Below are 22,535 nucleotides of genomic sequence, written 5' to 3'. Positions count from 1 at the left end.
CTAAAGACCAATGTATCAGTCTTTTTGATCAGAGGCAGCGCAGCCAAAGGACTGTCCTCATGTTATTGATCAAAGACTCATTAGCAATAGCCGGAGCAGCGCAGTCAACGAACTGTCCCCATAAAAATGTGTGAATGTCATCTATCTCATTTTGTTGTAGTGGGGGAACTTAGTGTTTGTTTTATTTTCATGTTTGTGTGTAAGTCTGAATTGGCTAAAGACCAATGTATCAGTCTTTTTGATCAGAGGCAGCGCAGCCAAAGGACTGTCCTCATGGTATTGATCAAAGACTCATTAGCAATAGCCGGAGCAGCGCAGTCAACGAACTGTCCCCATAAAAATGTGTGTATGTCAAAGAGAACTCTATGTCATGAATTTACTATTGGTTTCATGTTTTTGTTTTGTGTGAACGTTTTCAACTTACTAATGTCACTTAGAACTTTGTAACATACAATGATCAACTCAAATTGAAAATAAAATTACTAATAGGGACTTTATTATTTTGATACCTGAAATAGAACATCACATAATTAAGAAATACAACACCCTTACCAAAGATACAAATACGCAAAACACCCTCTAACTACAAGCCAACAAATACTACAATCAACATGCTTCTAATATAACTACTAAGTGACAAGAACCTTAGGTTAGAGTGGTACCAACTCTAAACTAAGGGTCTCATCTTTAGCCAGTTTGCCCATCCGGTCAGCTTCACCGGTTGTGCAAGACTGACAATCATCCGTCTGCTCGCAGCCCTTTTATACGCTCGGGTTGAGTGGTGGGGGTAGAACAACGCTGCACCTGCTTATGTAAATTAACTAGCGATAGTAGGTCCCTAGCTAGAATATATGCCCGGTCGGATTCAAACATATACAAGATCCATTACTACCGTTTTTATATTTTTTCCAAAATATTTTCAAAGTCCTGTAAGTAGGTCAAGGTCATTTAAAATAATACCAAAAGAAGAGATGGAGCAAACATGCTCTATCTCTCCTTCTGTTGTAGTGAGGAAAGAGTCTGTGTTTAGGTATAACAACAAAAGCTTAAAAGTGTTCATTGTTAGCTGACATAAGTAAACTACCAATGACAACGAAAAGTTTAAAATTTAATTTAACCAAATGCAGAATAGTATGCAGGCCGTTGGACCTCTCAACTAATTACAAAGTGGTCAACTTAAATTTTAAATATAGAATATTTACTGTCACAAGAAAGTTTTCATTGTTAGCTGACATAAGTAAACTACCAATGACAACGAAAAGTTTAAAATTTAATTTAACCAAATGCAGAATAGTATGCAGGCCGTTGGACCTCTCAACTAATTACAAAATGGTCAACTTAAATTTTAAAATATAGAATATTTACAGTCACAAGAAAGTGTTCATTGTTAGCTGACATAAGTAAACTACCAATGACAACAAAGGTTTAAAATTTAATTTAACCAAATGCAGAATAGTATGCAGGCCGTTGGACCTCTCAACTAATTACAAAATGGTCAACTTAAATTTTAAAATATAGAATATTTACAGTCACAAGAAAGTGTTCATTGTTAGCTGACATAAGTAAACTACCAATGACAACGAAAAGTTTAAAATTTAATTTAACCAAATGCAGAATAGTATGCAGGCCGTTGGACCTCTCAACTAATTACAAAATGGTCAACTTAAATTTTAAAATATAGAATATTTACAGTCACAAGAAAGTGTTCATTGTTAGCTGACATAAGTAAACTACCAATGACAACGAAAAGTTTAAAATTTAATTTAACCAAATGCAGAATAGTATGCAGGCCGTTGGACCTCTCAACTAATTACAAAATGGTCAACTTAAATTTTAAAATATAGAATATTTACAGTCACAAGAAAGTGTTCATTGTTAGCTGACATAAGTAAACTACCAATGACAACGAAAAGTTTAAAATTTAATTTAACCAAATGCAGAATAGTATGCAGGCCGTTGGACCTCTCAACTAATTACAAAATGGTCAACTTAAATTTTAAAATATAGAATATTTACAGTCACAAGAAAGTGTTCATTGTTAGCTGACATAAGTAAACTACCAATGACAACAAAGGTTTAAAATTTAATTTAACCAAATGCAGAATAGTATGCAGGCCGTTGGACCTCTCAACTAATTACAAAATGGTCAACTTAAATTTTAAAATATAGAATATTTACAGTCACAAGAAAGTGTTCATTGTTAGCTGACATAAGTAAACTACCAATGACAACGAAAAGTTTAAAATTTAATTTAACCAAATGCAGAATAGTATGCAGGCCGTTGGACCTCTCAACTAATTACAAAATGGTCAACTTAAATTTTAAAATATAGAATATTTACAGTCACAAGAAAGTGTTCATTGTTAGCTGACATAAGTAAACTACCAATGACAACGAAAAGTTTAAAATTTAATTTAACCAAATGCAGAATAGTATGCAGGCCGTTGGACCTCTCAACTAATTACAAAATGGTCAACTTAAATTTTAAAATATAGAATATTTACAGTCACAAGAAAGTGTTCATTGTTAGCTGACATAAGTAAACTACCAATGACAACGAAAAGTTTAAAATTTAATTTAACCAAATGCAGAATAGTATGCAGGCCGTTGGACCTCTCAACTAATTACAATATGGTCAACTTAAATTTTAAAATATAGAATATTTACAGTCACAAGAAAGTGTTCATTGTTAGCTGACATAAGTAAACTACCAATGACAACAAAAGTTTAAAATTTAATTTAACCAAATGCAGAATAGTATGCAGGCCGTTGGACCTCTCAACTAATTACAAAATGGTCAACTTAAATTTTAAATATAGAATATTTACAGTCACAAAAGATTGTTCATTTTAATGGGGGACTTCTTTATCCTTTGTTAGCTGAAATATCACATGATTAGAAAAATACAACACTCTGCGCAATTCAAGTACTAAAGACACGATGCACTCCATAAAGTAAAACCATCTAAGATACAAGCTAAAAAAACAACATGCAGCACATGCTATTGACTAAAACATTAAGTTAGATTGGCCAAATCTAACGAAAGGTTTTAATCAAAAGTCAGTCAGTCTACACTCAACCAGTCAGCTGTGCCAGTTGGGTGAGACTGACTACAGTCCGTTCGCTGGCGCTACTTTTATCCGCGAGCCAGTTGGGAGGGGGTCGGTTGGGAGGTTTACCCTGCTTCGCGGGTAAATTTCCCTACTGTCGGGTAATTCTACCTACCAAGTAAGGAAGTCTCCAAACCTCCAACATCACATCATTCAGTGTCGAACCTTCAACGAAGACTGTTCACATATGCTAGCTCTGTTCTGATGTTAACTATGGATAAGCCAAGTACAATCACACAAGATAAACTAAAGAGAATAAAAGAAGATTTAAAGAAATCTACTACTACTAAAACTAGCAATTTTCGCAAGTCAATGTCACTACGTCTAAAGTTTCAGAAGCAAATTAAATTACCACTACATTGGAATGCATCAGGATCAAATTATTCTAATCAATTATCACCCGAAGCCATATGTCAAGAAATGAAGCTTCCTCAACTAGTAAGTCCAATAGAAACAGAAAAAGTAACATTTAAATATGTGTTACAAAACAAACATTATCAATTAGTAGAACAAAGACAAAACGAAAATGGTAAAACGTTTATTTTCTTTTATGACAACAAGTTTTTAGAGGTTTGCTTTCCGACACGATTAAATGTGCCAAAGCCTCCTGACGTTGAAGATGGCAAACTAATTTATTTGATTCGCACAAGTCAGGACACATGGAATTGGGTATAATTCACTTAAAAAAAAAACAGTCTTTCTAAAGACTCCATTATATAAACATATTTTGACCACAAAGTCTGATCTGTCAAACTGTTTAACAAAATATAAACGATATTTAATTTTACTTAATTTTTTACGTCACGGTCTCCAGTACCCGTAATACACCACTACTTAAGGTTTTTTTTTAAGACCAACAAATATTTACTAACATGGGGAAAATATATCTACTTTTTGGAACGTATTTCTGTATAAACATCTTTTAACCACAAACAGCTAACCTGCGACTATCTAACATAAGATATAAATTAAAATTGGTTTTTACAATACCTTGTGTTGTTGAGTCAATCGAGGTGTAGTATTACGATGGCATCAACGATGCAAACGATAGACCCAGGACCGTACAACACTCCGCCGCTATGTCCGAAAGCAAACTGTAGAACTGTGGATACAAATCCACATGGAGGTTGAGTAGGGGCATTTGACCTTGTTCCACTGCCCACTCACTTTCCCTTCGCGGCCTCAGCCTAATTCACGGCGGCCGGTGACACAACGACACAACCTTGCACCACGCCGCCGCGGGCACTAGTACAATACTGTAGGCTACTGTTAAATGTTACCGTCGACAATATGATTTTAACTCAATTTATTGTCTACATGTAAGCTGTGTTTTGGTTTAAAACCTTGGTGTAGCTGTTGGTTGATATTCCCAATACATTTAAGACAATTGCAAACGAACAAGTATTAGCTATTTAAACACACTACTGTACAGACAGCTGTTTCATCCCCTATCCATTACCACCAGCTCCTACCACCTGTATCCTGTTACCATTACACATCACCTATGACGTCACAAAGTGACGTAGCACCGGAAGCAACCATTTCCGCCTGATGGGCTTTAAACTCAATTAATTCACCCCACCTGCCCTGACAGGTGGTGCGATAGGAGTGACCTTAGGCTACTACTGACTAAATCGTCCTATTATTCAGTCATATTAATAGTTTAGTTATGCTACCTTTTAACTGTATAAGTTCATAGTGTTAAAATACGTTTCTACTTTTATTGGTTCTATCATTGCAATCTAACTACTAGATTGAGAGTACAGAATATCCTGTATTAGGTTGAGATTTACTCCTGTATGCCTCAGTCATTAAATTAACTTCCATACTAATTCAACCTAACAAAGCTATTCATATGCAAAGTATTGAAATACCACTTATATTCAAAGAGTACGGTGAATACTTTGAACATTAATCCCGACATAAGATACACGTTAATTTGGTATGAAAACTATCAACGTAGCTGGGTATGCAAACGCCTTTTGAACAAATCAAGTTAGTTTTCAGATTTAATCAATGCAATCAAAAGCTCTCTTACGTTCTTTAGGTCCAAAAAACTGCAATTGAAATGAAATTCTGCACGTAGAGTTAAGTAAAATTTTAAATAAACACCATTGTATCTGTGATACCTATTACTGATCTGATATTTAATTATTATTTCTATTTAGAAGTTAGCTTCTACAGTATTTTTCATGTAGTTCATGATTGATTAGGCCATTGCCATTGCTATATATTTTTTATTTGTTCATAGAAATTTGTCTATTTTTAATTCTACTTAACACCTTACAATATGTAACTGAGGATTACTGTTCTTTTTTATTAATCTATTCTTGTACATAGGCTAGTCTCTATTTTGATTGGTAAAGTAATCTGGACCAGCCTATCTTGGCTTGAATCTTTGCTTGAATGTAATGCATTGTATTTTATTGCATGCTGCATCTGTATGACAAGATCTATTGCACTGTAATGTGTTTATTGGATTACTAAATAATCTGAATTTGAAATTAAAAAATGCTTTTAGAGGCGAAGTTAGAATTGCAAGTCCTCTACCACTTAACCTCTTAGATAAAGATTTTTACAGAGACTTAGATATATAATTATTTGAAAATGTATTTAATTAATTATTACGAAACGCTGCAATTAATATTAATTCTGAAAAGTTAACCCGTCAAGCTTCTATAGCATATGAATGTTAGATAGTACTATAATATACAGGGTGATTGATATAAGTGTGCCAGCCGTTTTATTCGAAAACCATAAGTGATATAAAAAAAGTTAAATGGTAAGTGTCTTGGATTTTTTATTTAAAATTTTCCAATATGGCCGCCAACTTTGATTTTTCTTATGGAACATCCTGTATTTTATGATGTATTCCGGTAGAAAATGTAATTTTAGGACGATTTTATTCTTGGGATTTTTTTCATAAACCTAACCGTTTCAAAGATAATAATGGTTTAAGTTTTGAAATTTCTGCATGAGAAAGAGTTTCGATAAAGGCCTAAGCAAGCATGCCAGCTGTTTTGTTCGAAAACCATTCAAAATTTCACAACTTAAACCATTATTATCTTTGAAACGGTTAGGTTTATGAAAAAAATTACAAGAATAAAATCGTCTTAAAATTACTTTTTCTACCAGAATACATCATAAAATACAGGGTGTTCCGTAAGAAAAATCAACGTTGGTGGCCATATTGGAAAAATGGCGGCTAAAATAATTTTTTTGACTTGACTACAATTTTTCAAATAGAAAATCCATGGCACTTACCATTTAACTTTTTTTGATATCTCTTATAGTTTTCGAATAAAACGGCTGGCACACTTATATCAATCACCCTGTATAATGGTTGAGGCAATCTTTGTTAGTGTTCCCTTAGAAAATCTCGCCAACAGGCACAAATACTATTGTTTCTAAGATACTAGAATTAAAAACTACTACTGAACTTACACGATTCTTCTGTTTTTGTCTATTGACCAATGAAACCTAGAAACGCAAAACAGCTTTTAAATAATTGACAATGGAATTCACCACTATGAGTCGCCACGTGTAGAGAGTATAAACTGCAATCTACGTCGTCTGTTATTGAATCTACACAGCAATTGACGCCTAGATGGCATTGTGTCAATCTTGGTGTGAGTTGTGCTTATTGCTAGAGGACACTGCTCTATACTGCTGACGCTGACTGTACTGTTATATAACACACCTGTGATGTGTGCTTGTGGTCGGTAGATGACCTCTGAGTGGATATCTACTGCTACTGCATACCATGTTTTGGAAGACATAAGTTGAGATTATAGAGAATATTGCAGTGTTTGTAAACTTGACTGGAATACGATGTGGTATTGAACCCGTTGAAAACCATTCATCTGAATATATGTCAACTCACGGTAATAATCAATGGTCGATCTAATATTATCATCTAAACGACGTATAATTGAACTACTGTCGTTCTGATTACTAAGATGGTTTATGAATTCAATGGGAATTAATCAAAAGAGCTTTTGAAAGTCTTAGTTTTGTCAATAGTGAATCTTTGTAGTCTCTTTTCAACCGGAAAACTGCCCATAATTAATTAAACAATCGTCTGTATGCCTGTTGTGCCCGAATGCATATTGAAGGACTGGATCCGACTTGTGCAAAATATATTTTATCAAACAATCATAGTCGTAGTTATGTGGGTTACGTGTAACAACAGTATGGTAGGATCATGTAAAGGGAAATCCTTGGCTAACCTTCGAGAACATTATCAATGAAAAGTTAGCCTACTTAAATTAAGGATGGTAGATCCCTGTGTTATTATTTTGCATTACCTAATAGCAAAATCTTGTTTATTTCCTTACACACGCCAATGTCTTACTCTAGGCCGGAAATAATCTACACAAATTATATACCCGACTGAGCATTCAGGCTGATAATACGAGGAGGGACGATTATATATCTTAGCACATTCTTCTTTTATCAGGTTTTCCTCCTATCGAAACTCCATTCTGTGTAAATTCTGATACCTTTAATTCTCCCATCCGTTTTTTACATATAAGTTTAAAGAAAATTTATTATAAGTCCATAATAGGTTTTTGCTTTAATTTGACTTATATACATATAAGTTTGTATGGGTTTTATAATATTGTGCGACACCATTTATATAATATTTAAATTGAATTGTGTACCTGAGTATGCCTCAATCAACGTAAGTAGACAGGAATAAAATAATCTAGAAAAAAATAGGCATCCGATTGCGGTTCAAAAATTTGTTCGTTCAATAGTTTTTGTTATTTTGGTTGCTGTTATCAAATTAAGCTTTTTCGTCAGATTGATGACAAAACACACATTTAAGCCGATTTACTGTTTCTGATAACTCACAAAATAACAATAGAACTGTGCAAACAACAGGGATTGGAGTAAAAAAAGGCGTAAGACTTGCACCACATGAAAATTTTAAATTCACATGTTATTCTAATGGAGAATATTGTAAAATGTTGTAGTTTGCTTGTTTATGGACATATTTTTAACAAACTTGGCAAATTTATTTATTTTATACTTAGCTACTAATATTTTACTAAAAAGCACACTTTAGTCTCCCTGTAAAATTCGCTTAGTCTGCAGGTTTGCTGTGGTGGGGGTATTAATGCCTATAAGAGATTAATTAGGAGTTACTTCTGCAGTTAAATACGATAAAAACGCATTATGTGTCTATGCCATTAATGTATACATATATGTACAAAATATTAAATTACATTAATAAGTGACATTCACACACTTCTTCTATAAATGTCTACGCATTTAGAGCAAGCTTAAACATTTCTAGTTAATATGGACCCAATATAAAAAAGTAAAATTTAAAAAAAAGAATAAACAACGAGGTAAAATAAGAGTGCTTGTAAACCAGAAAGTATGAGAGAGGAGCTCAACTAATCTGCCCTTATAACATCACCTCCATTGACTTCTGATTAGCCTTTTCATCAGCTTAAGCCCCTGTTGACCCTTTCCCTGGGTTAATTCCCCCCACGTGTGTTATGATAATGATTTTATAACCTTATCTCGGGCTCTAAATCAAATTTATGTGAACTAATTAAGATTTCAGATTTAGTTGAAATGAGGAATCACATTGTCATTGCATGGTAAAACATTTAACGGACACAATGTATTATACAAATAATGTAGTGTTGCAAAAACTATTTTAGGTTCTATGGTATTATAAAAACTTAGTGTACCGTATGTCCATTGCAAAAAAAGCCACTGGGCTGTATTAGCTGTGAGTGAGCAAAGATAAATAAAGTATTCACTATTCTATTTTTATCTCTAGGGGCTCCGGGCTTTTGAAACACCAATATAGAGTTTTGGGAAGAAAATATCGATTCGTGTCCATAGAAGCGATAACAAAAGATTCAATTACCATTTCTAAGGGTTTTTTTAATCATATTAATTCAATACAGGGTGGCTGAAAAGTAACTTACACCCCAAGATAACTTACACCCTTAACTGTTCAACCATTTGAGATATTTGGAATGATTTTGCGGCAACCTTCTTAGATATAAGGGACTACACTAATTATGGTCAATTTAGAAAATTTCGCCCTTAGGGGTAGTGGAGGTAGGGAGTAACTTAACATTTTCAAATGACAAGTATAGTCGAATTCGGTATCATTTGACAGGTCTTGACGAAACATAACAATTGACATAAAGAAATCCAAAATTGGCCCACTAACGTCAAGACCTGTAAAATGATACCATACTCGACTATACTTGCTGTTTGACAATTTTAGCAACCCCCTAACCCCGCTACCCCTAAGGGAGAAAATTTCCAAAACTGACCATAATTATTTTAGCCCTTCATATTCAAGCAAGTTGCCGCAAACCAATTTCAAATATCTCAAATAGTTAAAAATAGTTAATTTTATAATTGCAAATCCAATACACCATCCATTACCATCAACGCATTTTTTTTATTCCGTTTTGCTATGTTTGTTTATATGAAGCATTGTTATCATATTACGCCGTATAAAATTAGTCATATGAAGCTGAGTTGGCGATAAACTTAATTACTCATAAGTACTAAACCAATTTGAAAGGGCAACACTTTTACGGCTATATAGAATCATAGCCCTACTTAAAACTACAGTGTGCTTGTTTATAGACACGAAGAGAAATTTCAAACATGTTTCAAAAGATAATTCAAACTTGAATACAACTTGATGTTCAACAGCTTTGTAGCTAGAAATATACTCTAATTTTCTTCTAATCTTAAAATAAAAATGATATATAATTTTAGTGTTCACGTTTCGCAATATTGACTTGACATTGGTTTTCACGATCGACTGTTAACACAATCAGGTGGAATTTATCGCTTTCCAAAAGAAAACAGCTCAACTGTAACGACGATAGCTGAAAGAAAGAAAGATAACGTCAGATTTTAATATAGTATATTTCGTACCTAGGGCCGAAAATGAGGTTTTGCCGGCTCGAGATAGTTTTTAAGTTCGAGACGAAGTCGAGAACTTAAATCGATCGAGAGCCGCAAAACCATTTCGGTCCGTGGTACGAACGCTATTTTTCACCACACTATACCCTATTACCACTATTCACCACAATAATAATGCACACTGATAGTCAACACAACTACAACTTTAAGGTTATGTGAAGAAATAATTTGAGGAATCAGCAAAAATAAAAATATATAGTTGCTAGGCAACGGTGACAATAACACAATTCTATTGAAATGCTATGGATTTTGATTATGTATTTAAAATGCATTCATGTTTTAAGTAAGTAAGCGGACAGCTGATTTTGCGGCCCCGGCCTGTAAAAACCTGCTCGGTCCCCAAATTATGGACAGCTGGCATCGCCAGCAAAACGTAACTTTCGGCCACCAATTAACGTATGTAATACAGCCAAAAACATGATAGTGTGGTGAAAAATAATTATCATCCTTTGTTTACCTTGCTTTTTGAAATTGATTTTCTTGCTTCAGTAAAGTATATTTATGTTTCGATTAAGGACTTAGTTATTCGGTCGAAAGAATACAATTATTGCGAATGTCAGTAACCAATCTTAACATACACATTTTGGTTTGAAATGTAAAATATTGTTTATACATACCTTTTTCATGTTAAGCCTGTAGGACTAGCCAGTTATATAATATTTTAAAGTAGTGGAATTATTGCAATTAAAAATTGGCTAATAAACCAATACTGGTCTTAAGTCATTTACATCGTTTGGTCTATATGCTACTAGTCTCAGTAAGATCAATCGTTTATTCATGTTTGTGATTGATTTTACGTTCGTAAAAGAAGGAATTCACGGAATTCGGAATAAATACTGTCCTTAAGGGCGTTAAAAATAACGCAAACATATTTGTATATAAACGATTATTATTTACAAATATTTTCTCGTTGTTATGTTCTCGTTAGTTTTAACGCCGTTAAGGAAAGTATATATTCCGAATTCCGTGAGTTCCTTCTTTTCATTACTTCTTTTTCGAGCAAGAGCTCGAAAACTACCTACTGTTGGCTTAAAAAATTTCAACTTTTATAAGGATGGAAACAATACAAGGGCTCGTGTATAACCAAAATAAATACGAGATTTATTTGGGTTGGCAAACTGATCTATGTGACGTATCGTCTTTAAAATTCTAAGAAATTAAAAATTTCCTTAAGAACCAAAATAAACAAAAAGAACCAACAATTACTTATCTGTCTTGGATATGAAAATTGTTGTCAACTTATATGGCTGGATGAATGTTATTGGCAATAATATAAACAGCAATCCATTAAGGCAAAGAATGTTTGGTCTATCATAAACATTGGGCTGCCAATTATGCTTTCTAACAGGCCGACTGATAACAACAACATTGGGGTCTAATATCAACATCGTGTGAAACATTTCTGTAGCTTCCAAAATGTTGATCTATAAGTAGCAATTCGAATTTCAGACGGTAAAAATTAGTCACATGGTTTCGCTTGTTTATTGATATTATTGGTAGTTCGAGGTAAATTTAATGTATTTGCGGTGAGTCAAAAGGTTCTATTTTGTCATGGCATTGAGAAGGATTTTATATGACGCTGGCTTCGAACTGCATTAAAACTAATTATTTAAAGGATTTACTATAAAACATTATGCAAAACTAATTAATTACTAGTTAAATAGCACTAGAGTATCACGTCACATCAGGCCATATTTTAAACAATTTTTTCTATTAAATTAGTGATTTATAATTTATAATCGTCCGAAGTTTCCTCAGAAATAAAAATTTTTGTTACCTATTTTTTTATTATTAAAATATAATGAGTTTCTAACGTAAATATAATTTTGGAAGTGTCCTAAAGATTCGAAAATCGAATTTGGAACATCAATAATGACCAAAGGCTGAAGAAAAATTGTATTTTCGAAAATTAAAATTAAAGAAAGTGTTATAAATAAACTTTCAGAACAGAAGGATTGGGTGCGCTAAACTAATATTCTAACTACATCACCTCCGACTTCTGATTAGTATGTTCATCAACTTAAACCCCTGTTCGACCCTTAGGTTAATTATACGGGTATCATATAGTTATGCAGTTCCTTCATATGAGAAGGACCTGATTTGGGCCCTAATACGCTAGATTAGGCAGACCAGCAATCTCTATATAAGCTATTAGTAAGTATAAACCCCATTCTATATAAAAGATTGTTATTGGGTGAAATTTGGTAATTTGATGTAATTCATCAAACCTATTAAGAATTAGGTTATATATTAATTAAAACTTTAAAGCTCTAATACCACAACCTCATCTTACTGTAGATTATATATTTATAATACAATAACAGATATGTACGTTGATACTAAGTTAAATATGTTTAATAAATACAAAGCTTATTGAAATTAAATAGAGAATAGACACTTCTAGTCTTCGCTGTTCTTCTTTGACAGTAACTTTCAACAATTTTGTGTTATTTAAGGTAGATTTAAGTTTTAGGGCGATGGACAGAGAAAAAGTTCACCTTTATCATTTCTTATTAATGCATTTCTAAATTTGGTTTAGAATTTCTAAACATGGGGTCCCAGACTTTTTATTTATACGCCCTGTACATATTCCATGTTGTGATAAAATACGCTCTTTGTAGCAGCAATCGTGTAACTTGTCTAAATAAACTTTTAAATTTTTGAAATTTTGCTTTCAACGTTTATTAGTCCATTTTATCGTTCTACCCAAATAAAGATGAGACTTTTGTGACCTGAATTGTACGATTGACGACTTACACAATTAGGCTAGTTGTTTTTATCGCTTCTCAACCAAACACGATTGAGTCGTTGGGTCGCGTCGTTGAGAAAGATAACAACATCAAATCTCAACGATAGATATTTTCTCCTGGGTTTTCATTTATTTTATACCGAACATTGAGAGGAATTTAGTTTATAGAACACGATTTAAATTATTTCTGTACCCTTGTTATGTATCTGCTTTATCCTTTTAATATTTTTAAAACCGTACATAACTAACTATCAAATTAATTTTTGTATTAAGATTATGTATATGACTCATGATTAAAATTTAAATACCATTCTTTGCATTATAAGGCTTTCAAAACTGTGGACTCAATTTAAATTAAAATGTGCAGTGGTCTGAACTTCTAAATAAATCTTGGAAGACGCCTGTGGAAACTCGTGTACTAACTAACTAACTATTTCTTCCAAAATTTCGAAGTTCTAAATCATACAGAAAATTCATATAATTGTTTCCAAACCAAAGGGTTTCAGTTTCAAACAAAAGCCCAACCCTGACACGAGTGTTTGAAGTATTTCAACCGAAAATGGAAACCATACATCGGCTCATGCATAACCAAAAATGGGAGGATTTGAACATATCGGTTTGCCAAGCCGATGTTTGTTTTCACCAGGATGTGGATATATAAGCTCTTTACCACGTGGTGGTGAATTAATTGACACGCATGTTGAATTAAGTTGGGATGAATGACAATACTTGAAACAATCTATTCAAATACATAGTGCTACAAACGTAATACGTAAACCAGTTAAGCATTCTTCAACGGGTCAAAAGATTATTAAAACTGAAGGTAAAGTGGCCGTATACGTAATATTTTACATTCGTTCTGGGCTATTTTAAACGTGTATTTCGTTACAAGTCTGATAAATGAAGACAAATATATGTCAATTAAGAGAGTTACGTTTGGTTAACAACCGAATAGATTATGTATGTTAAATATACCCAAATTACTTAAATTAGTCTTACGTCCGTGGACTACCGGGATATCTGACAGTTAACAGACGTTGTAAGCAAATTTAATCCATCACTTTAAATTGAGTTGTTCTCACGTAAAAAGTTACGAGTAACAAATAGGCATGTGGAAGATTTTTCAATTGTTATTATGATCTTTATTTGATGTTGTGAAATAAGTTTTTTTTTACCTTAACACAAACAAATAGACAATACTGTTTATTCTACCAGCTTAAATCTAGATATGGATGGCAATCACCAAAAATATTGATTACCAAATACTAAAAGGCTTTATTTTGGAACTCAAAGTAATAAGATGCTTTATAATAACCATCCTACTATAAATAACAAAACCGGTTTCAAAAATTATACAAGCGGGTTTCCAATGCACCTATCAGTATAAAATATATGATTACTTGACATCACACATTGATGATGTTTTTAAACTATGATGAGTCATACATGTGAAAATTTTGTGCAAATATACATGGAGATATAGCATTTCATATGAAAACAAAACATTCAATATAAAACCACAGAGAAGTAAATGTTTCTGTGATTGAACATTAATGAGCATCTTCAAACAAAATAGATTGAACAATATTGTTAAGTTGTTATTTATAAAACTACTGACTAAAATACATTATTAGCCACAATGGTTGACATGAATTGAAAGCGTGTATTGACAAAGCAATACACGTTGATGTTTAAGCGAAAGAAGTCCTTCTGTCTGCGTCGAGATAACTCGATTGTGGTACATTGTTCCATTTTATCCTACGTCTCTTTTCGTTAGTCCTGATGAATCCCAGAAGACTATTCCAACAACATGGGCTACATTTCCAATTTTCCTTTTTCACACTAGCAACCCACAATCCGCCTTAAATCCCATTACCTAATTTTAGCTTTGAACACGCTTCTCGACTGATCTAATTGTTTTTCGAAATAATTAAAGTTACAACCTAAGGTTAGATGTGATAGTACACGATTAGCTTTGATTGGACCCAAAAAACGTTGTTAACACTACTCTGTTAAACACAAAGCAAATCCTCTTACAAATGCATAATTTTATATTATCTATATACGGCCACAAAAAATTGGAGTATTATATTTAATACAATAAATATAATATAAAATACTGCTGGCTGGTTAGCAATGTGTTTACAATCGAGAGTTAACTAGTGAATCTGCATACTTCCTGCAGAAAATGGCAGTCAGCTGTTGTAAATGAGCCTATCATTGCCAGAGACTCGCCCAGCATAATTGGGGAAGGGCGACCTCCTAGAATAATTTATTATGATGAGCACAATCTGTGAATTGTTAAGTGAAAGATTCGGATTGGTACCATGAAGCCATTTCTATTACGGTTTGTGTAAGTAGACTTTGGTTGTGTTAGTATATTGTTTATGGCGAGTTAACATTTTTCGACGAATCAAATTATTAAGGGCCGCTTATTATTAATTATTATTAAACTATTAAGAAACACAGTATAATAATTTAATTGACATGTGAAATCTGAAGTATTAAAATATTCAAAGCTAAACCCAATCAATCAATCAACAAGGGGATTGTTGGGGGCGTAATGGGTGAAAATGAAAATAATTAATAACTCGAAGGACCAGAACTAATTAATAGTTCAAGAGAAAAATAATTAAATTAGAGAAAATGGCGAATCTGCAATTTGAAGGGCACTGAGGTCCCGAGATGGAATAAAATGTCTTGTGAGGGGCAAATGAGATTAGTTTTAGAGTCTAATTAAAACACACACAAAACTTTAAGGTTGTACCTTGAGTCCAATTGTCCAAAGGTGGAGAGTATGGCAGCGGCGTCGTCTATGGTGGAGCGATGGCGGATGGCGGAGTCCTTAGACCGAGTGCTTCTGTTTTGTAGAATTTTGGAGTACGCAACGCACCCAAGTTCATAATCACAAAGAGCTCACTAATACGCGGAAGTCACGGTGAAAACGTACGGAAAGTCTAGAAGTAATACACGGACGCGCACACACTGTCTTGAGGTTTGAAGAGTCTGAAAGCACTAGATCACAATTTAAGTAATTTAATCACAAACAAAAGGGGGAAATTAAAATGTATATATAGTTAAATGTACTATAGAGGAGAGGGAGGCCAGATATAATTAATCTATAGCCTAAAAATACGTTTAAGAGAGGTAAAATGGGCAATTAATGTCCCGAGATACGAGAAACGGAATACACCGTGAGTTATGGACGCCGACCGTGGACAGACAGACGCCGATCGCCGGCTTCACACTTTGAAAAATGCAATTGCGGTTTAGAGGGGTCTAGGAATTCGATGGCCAATAGGAAATGCGATTGAAGCAAACACGGCGTCAGGTGATTCATGGGTATGTAGTACAGGAAAATAGGCCTTACTGTGGCGGGAAATTCGAGCAGGCTTAGCAATCTCATTTGAATATTGAAAGCGGGAGTCTATTTACAATAAATTGTTACTGAGACTAAATAATATTACAATAAATGTGGTGATTTATATACACATTAGCAAGATTAATTAACCAGTGACTTAATTAACATAATGATTAATTTCTAAATACTCTAAAAATATGAATACCGAACAGGGATATTTATTTGAGCATTCAAATAAAATAATTAACTGTATTTTATGATGGACGAATAAAAATTTTAACATCTTTAAAAATGTCAGATAATATTTGAGTTGAATGCCTTACTTTACATTCGTTTTATTTCAAAACTTTAGTGAAGGATTGGAAGATTCGTAACGAGTCAGGGAAAGAATTCCTAGTTGGATTGTTAGTTAGATTGAGTAGCAAGGGACTCTTCATATGATTAACTCCGATCAAACCAATCACTTACTGATTGTCTACAAGATTTGTTCACCGAACTGTGTACACTTGGATGAAGATTTGTTCGATTAAATACCCCCGTCACAGCAATCATGCATACTTAACAGATTTATAGTTGCTCTATTGAGTATGTGTTAAAAAAATGACGTTTCCTACTTGTAAAAGTATCAAAATAATTTTAAACCCCTAGGCGATTCAAACCAGTATTTTTTTACACGTAAACTAAATTAAGTTGAAAACGATTAATCGAATACTAAGCCAATTTGGTATTGTTGAATGCACAAGAGGGTAGATGACATAATAGCCAAAAGATTTTTACTTTTCAGTGTTCATGAAGTAATTGTTGCCAATAACGTATAGTTTTTCAACTACAGTATCACTATCTTAAGTAAAATGTCAACATCCTACAAAAATGCGTTTACATAATTTGTTTTGTGTCAATATAATTTGATTTTACAGATGAATTTTGAGACAGGATTTGGAAATTTGTTGGCTATTGATTATTAATAGTAAAAAAATAAATATTTGCTAATTGTTGAAGTTTGAAAATGTACGAAGTTCCGAAACATGTCACTTTATCTTCATTTCAGGGTGCAAAGTTGTTTTTTATTTACTAATTCGATACTTGATAATCACATGTATCCATTTGTTATAAAGTATTTAACATTGCTTCAATGTACTAGTAACGAGTTTGGATGACGTTGGACTGTTTAAAATCACCTCATATGAGATGTTTTCTATACAGACATATCGTAAATACTTATAAGTTATTTTTAATATTTTTTAAATGTTTTTATTTACTGACTGTTAAAGGGCCAATAATACAATTAACTATTGACAAGTTGGATGAAAAACATTGAAGGGCGTTATGTGTGTTTTCTATGAGCTAATCACCTCTATTGATCAAACGAGGCCCTCCAAAGTTCGTTTCATTGAAGCGTTTTCAGCGTATCTCAATGGTTTTTAATCTAGCCTATCATTGCTGACGTAAACGACCGCACACAAACATCTCCACGTATAAAATGCGTATTAATCACGCCAAAAACTTTTTTAATAGAATATTAAAGAATGTTCAAAAAAATTTTAATTTTACTAAACACTTTTGTTACCAGTATTTTTGATATATTTCAAATATAATTTTGTTTCCAAATTACGATATAATGAACTGATTTGTATTCATTGCTGATTATCAGCCACCGAATGTTATAATATTTTCATATTTATTACTACCAAGCAAAAATTAGAAAGTTAAATGAAAAATTCTTTACAATGATTGGGCTGCATTTTTAGAAAAATAAAAATGTTATCGGTGAAATGTGTGGATCATGATAATTAATTGTTTTGTTTAAGCGTCATTATAAAGAAGCAAAGTTTGAACAATGACATATTTTAATCTTTGAACTTGATGTCATTGCAACAGGTAATTAACAATTTACTATTGCGCTTTTATGATTTACTATGCAAATTATACTCATAAAAGGTTTAGCTGTTAAACGTGTTTAACTTTTAAAATTAAAAAAATGTTGACAAATGTGTGTTTATTAGCCAATATGATTACTGTAAATGAATTATTGACAGTGTAAAATCATTATTTTGTCATTCTAATTATAGAATATACAAATCACTAAGAGTGGTTAAGCGTTAATTCCTTAGTAATTGGATTCTAAAGACCTCAAAGTGAAACTTGCCCAACAAGACTGAAATGATTTAAGTTTGCTCCATTGTTCCAAATTTTAATACGTAATAAAAATAAAATCTCTTTTTTGTATTTCCAGTTTTTAGTCAAGTAAATGCTGAATGATTATATGAAATAGTATTACCATCGTAATTAAAATAAAAAGTTGAATTTAAGTTTAAAATACATATAAATATATATAATTAAACAAACCCGAATATATTACTATCACCAATAACTAGTTTAACAAGCTATATGCAATAGATAAGCACAACTCATAGACTGATTACAGCTAAGCTTTAATTAAGTTGCTAAAGCTTTGCTTAGGAAGGCTTACACAGAAACTTACAGTAATTCCAGCACTGTCCCTTGCAGTCCCAGTATCGCATTAGGTCTTAACTAAGCTTATTCAGAATCAATTTAAAATAGTTGTGAGTGTTCACTCATTTAATTACAAAATAGTAGCATCTAACTATGTATGTGGTAAAATTACATCGCATACATCAAACAGTGTTTACAAACTAATGCAATAAATAACCGTCACACGATAGTAAACAGTTGATCATTATTACAGTAACCATTATAATCCATATCCTTTTGTGTCAAACAGAATTAATGTTTTTTTTTTTTTTTTAAAGAGGTTGGCGGCCTCTTTTAACCTTGCATTTGCCCGTCCACATAGACTAAGCGCCCGTGCGTGGATCGTTTACAGCAAAGCAAGGAGTGAGCCGGTACAGTACAAAGGTGAACTGTACTGATAAAATGTTATCGGCAGTGACCAGGATCCGAACCCACGACACTACTGCCTTGGGCCCGAAGTCCGCGACGCTACCGACTAAGCCACCGACTCACTGAAAATCACTGAAACTGTTGATAAACAACAGCTTGTGATTGGTTTATGTTGATTATATTATTCTTTTAACACCGTGTTATATTTTAACGAGGTTTAGGTTAAATTGTAATATTTTCTATTTTAAAATACCGACTCGAATATACATCAGTGCGACATTTGTAGAAAATCCAAGAGTTTACCTGTGGAATTAGGCATTTACACAAATTCAAACCCCGACTTAAATAAAAAGGTTACTTTCAAAATGCTTTTTCTGGAATTCACATAGAAAAAGTTGGCATTACAGACTAGCTGAAGCCCAAATAAAACTAAAACGAATGGTATATCTTCAGAGTGTGCTATGAAAGAAGTTGCATTTTGTCTTGTATTATTCATACTATGGTTAATGATGACATATAAGTTATTATAAACCAGAATTTCCATTTCAGTTTGGCGTGATTGAAGATGGTATGTACCTAAAGGAAAGCTGTATTTTACATTGGCACACTCAGTCACGGGGAATTGATGTATTCTTCATTTTAGTTTTTCCAGACAATGAATAAAGTGTTTGTTCATTGGTTCGTATTACGGTACTGTTTTACAGCTGTAAGAAATTAGCACTACTTATAAGCTAAGTTTGCTTGTTTCTGATTGTTTTACTTTTTTCGCTACCCCGACCCATACTCGGACCCTTTTTCAATATCATTTGAAATATTATTGAGATATAATATAAATAGTCCCAAATTTGGTTTAATTTAAAACATTCCGTAATATTTTATAGTTTTTAATGGGTACAGTTGTTTTGTTTACAATTTACAGTCGTCTTACAATGATTGAATCATATTTATGTACAAATCGTTATTAATAATTTTCACCAAAGAGCTGATTGAAATATAAATTGGAAACTTTACCTAATTTTTGTCTCCCTAGTTTCTTATTATTTTGAAAGACTCAAATTTTAACCATTAAATTTAATACTCAAAAGAAACGTAATTTAAATTGTCTTTTGTTGGATAGATCTTGTAGATATATTATTACAGTACCAGAAATTCTCATCATCACATGCTTTATCATATCTTGTTGGTTTATGAACCCACAAAATTTGTTTGGTTGATAAATTATACCATCCAGGTTAATTATTCTTTTGGCAATCCTGTGTCAGAAGTGTTTTAAATTTTCAAAGCAAGCAGATAAAGATTGTATACGGTTTAAAATATCATTTTACTAAAAAACACAAAACATCTTATATGGAAACTTGGTAAAATTATGTTCACTCAAAACTCTGCAATGTGTAGACTTTTTTCAATCTATGATTCAAATATCGTAGTCGTAGTCAAATATATATTATCCCTACCACAACTTTTTCTTGACGCTTGGGGTTTTAAAGTATTTTTTTGGTATGGATTAAAAAGCTACGTTCTTTCCAATACAGTACTGCATTTTTCATATCATTATTAAATACTCTTCAAAGTGAATACTAGATACTAATTGATAGCATCATACATTACATTAACAATTAGATTCATCAAAATTAAGCAAGATCCTCAATACTGTATAAACTTTTCATTCATAACAATAAAATATTAATGATGTATTTTTATGTATCTGAAACATCTAATAGTCAACGTTTCCAATAAAATAACATTCTACAGAATGGATGGGTTCCTGAAACAGCGCAAAATAAATGTGTTAACTACATAATATTAAAACGCGTAGCATATTAATGTCAAGTGATCGGTCGTACAATTTTAGCCAATTTACAAATCTTTTTAGGTGATTTATTGTGTTATTATTGCAAATGTTCGATCTAAAACAACACTAACTTGTAGTGTATGATAATGTATTAATAGCTTATACCTTCAAATATTTTTGTACTTTTACATTTGATTGATTGTAAACCGATTGTGTTGACTGATTGTCTTATCGTTTCCACTACCTATCTACTTATTGTTTACCTGCCTGGGTAACAAAAACTAACTTCGGTGTTAGCGCCATGCTAAAATATTAGTTTCAAATTAAACGCATAGCATGTAGCAATAACCACAGATTGATAGCAACTTGATTAGCCTATATTTGCAATGCTGTCGTTTTAGCACCCTTAATACAAATTTCAAAGCGTCGAATTCCAAGTCATGTTATAATTTAATGTGAAATATAATATTGTAATTTAAAACATAAAACTCTTTTTTTTAGCCAGTTCCACTCCACACACTAACAATAAGCTTTTACTTATTGAATCAAACTATTCGTTGTTTGTATTACCAATTTTCTGCTTTTATGCTTTTTTCGGAATGAGAAGTGTTGGTTTAATTTTATCTCGATTTTTTAATATATTTGTAGCTAGTTAAGTTACTAAACGTTTACACACAATTAATTATGATGTTACTGTATAACTAAGTTAAAAAATGGTTATACTAGTATCAAATTACGTAAACACACATAACAAAAAAGTTTAATAAAAGTGCACCTTTATCAATCAGTGATGTTAGTAGAAGACTCCATGGACGTGTACAGATGCGTGTTGTCTACACGAGACACGACGTTGCGACGACACGGCAACACGACACGGTCCTAGCTACAGCAAGAACGCGGTGATACTGACGCGGCCGAGACTACGACTATCTCGGCACCTCCGCACGCACACTCACCATCACCCGCGCACACAGCTGGAATATCACACTCACACTTCAGTATTGTACAGGTATTACAGCAGATCAGTGTACAAACTTAAATGATCTTGTTGTGCATGACAACAATGTAACAAACAGCTGATCCATTGTTGACTGTTGACGACTTATTTCAAAACCGCAAATTAAAACAGTGCTGTTATTTTATCACCACGGTGTTTCCAGGTGTTAAAAAAAACGTCATTAGAAAACAAAATGTATAATATGTTTTTGAAGGGTGGATCGGAAAAGAAACTAGTCTTGAACCTAGTGCCAGAACTCAAATGTTTAATTTCAACGTACAACTCTCAATAGATATAAACACAGAGTTGTGTCAAATAAATTATATTTGTAATGCTTACGTTGCTTATTTGAATAATTTACTGTGTTTATAGTGTGATGTTTTTATTCACACTTTGGAATATATTGTGGATAAAATGGTTATTTCGTATCATTGCCGAAATAGTTTAACTCGTTGAAAAACTTTTACGATTTACTTTTTTATGATTTTTTTAAACATACCGTGTTTGGCGTTTTGTGAAATGATGAGGATTCCAACGATACCAAACAACCTTGGAAATGCATAGGGAAAGTGTGGATAGTCAAATGAATAATGTTGAAAAACACGGTTGACCTAAAATGCTTTCTCCCGTCTTTTATAAATTAATAGCTTATAGAATATTTTTTTGTAGAGATACACCTTCCTTTCTAT

At 32.7% G+C, this 22,535-nt stretch overlaps 1 protein-coding gene across 2 annotated transcripts in view; it reads right to left on the bottom strand.

The window, feature by feature from the left end:
* LOC129004853 (orexin receptor type 2-like) overlaps positions 1-21,739 on the bottom strand; it is a 281,963-nt gene extending 260,224 nt beyond the window's left edge. Inside the window, exons 1-2 of one of the 2 annotated variants that reach the window (XM_054433528.1) lie at positions 21,625-21,739; positions 15,602-15,849 (exon numbers count right to left, since the gene is read on the bottom strand). The gene's annotated coding sequence lies outside the window, so the exon portion shown is untranslated. The remainder of the gene's footprint in view (positions 1-15,601; positions 15,850-21,624) is intronic. The other variant, XM_054433527.1, reaches the window with a different exon arrangement.
* Between the last annotated feature and the right edge of the window lie 796 nt (positions 21,740-22,535).

This window comes from Macrosteles quadrilineatus, unplaced genomic scaffold (genome assembly GCF_028750875.1).
Source record: "Macrosteles quadrilineatus isolate MER2022 unplaced genomic scaffold, UCM_ALF_1.0 Scaffold_12__1_contigs__length_5162894, whole genome shotgun sequence".
In the NCBI taxonomy this organism is placed as follows: domain Eukaryota; kingdom Metazoa; phylum Arthropoda; class Insecta; order Hemiptera; family Cicadellidae; genus Macrosteles; species Macrosteles quadrilineatus.
This window is presented reverse-complemented; position numbering and strand designations above follow the sequence as displayed.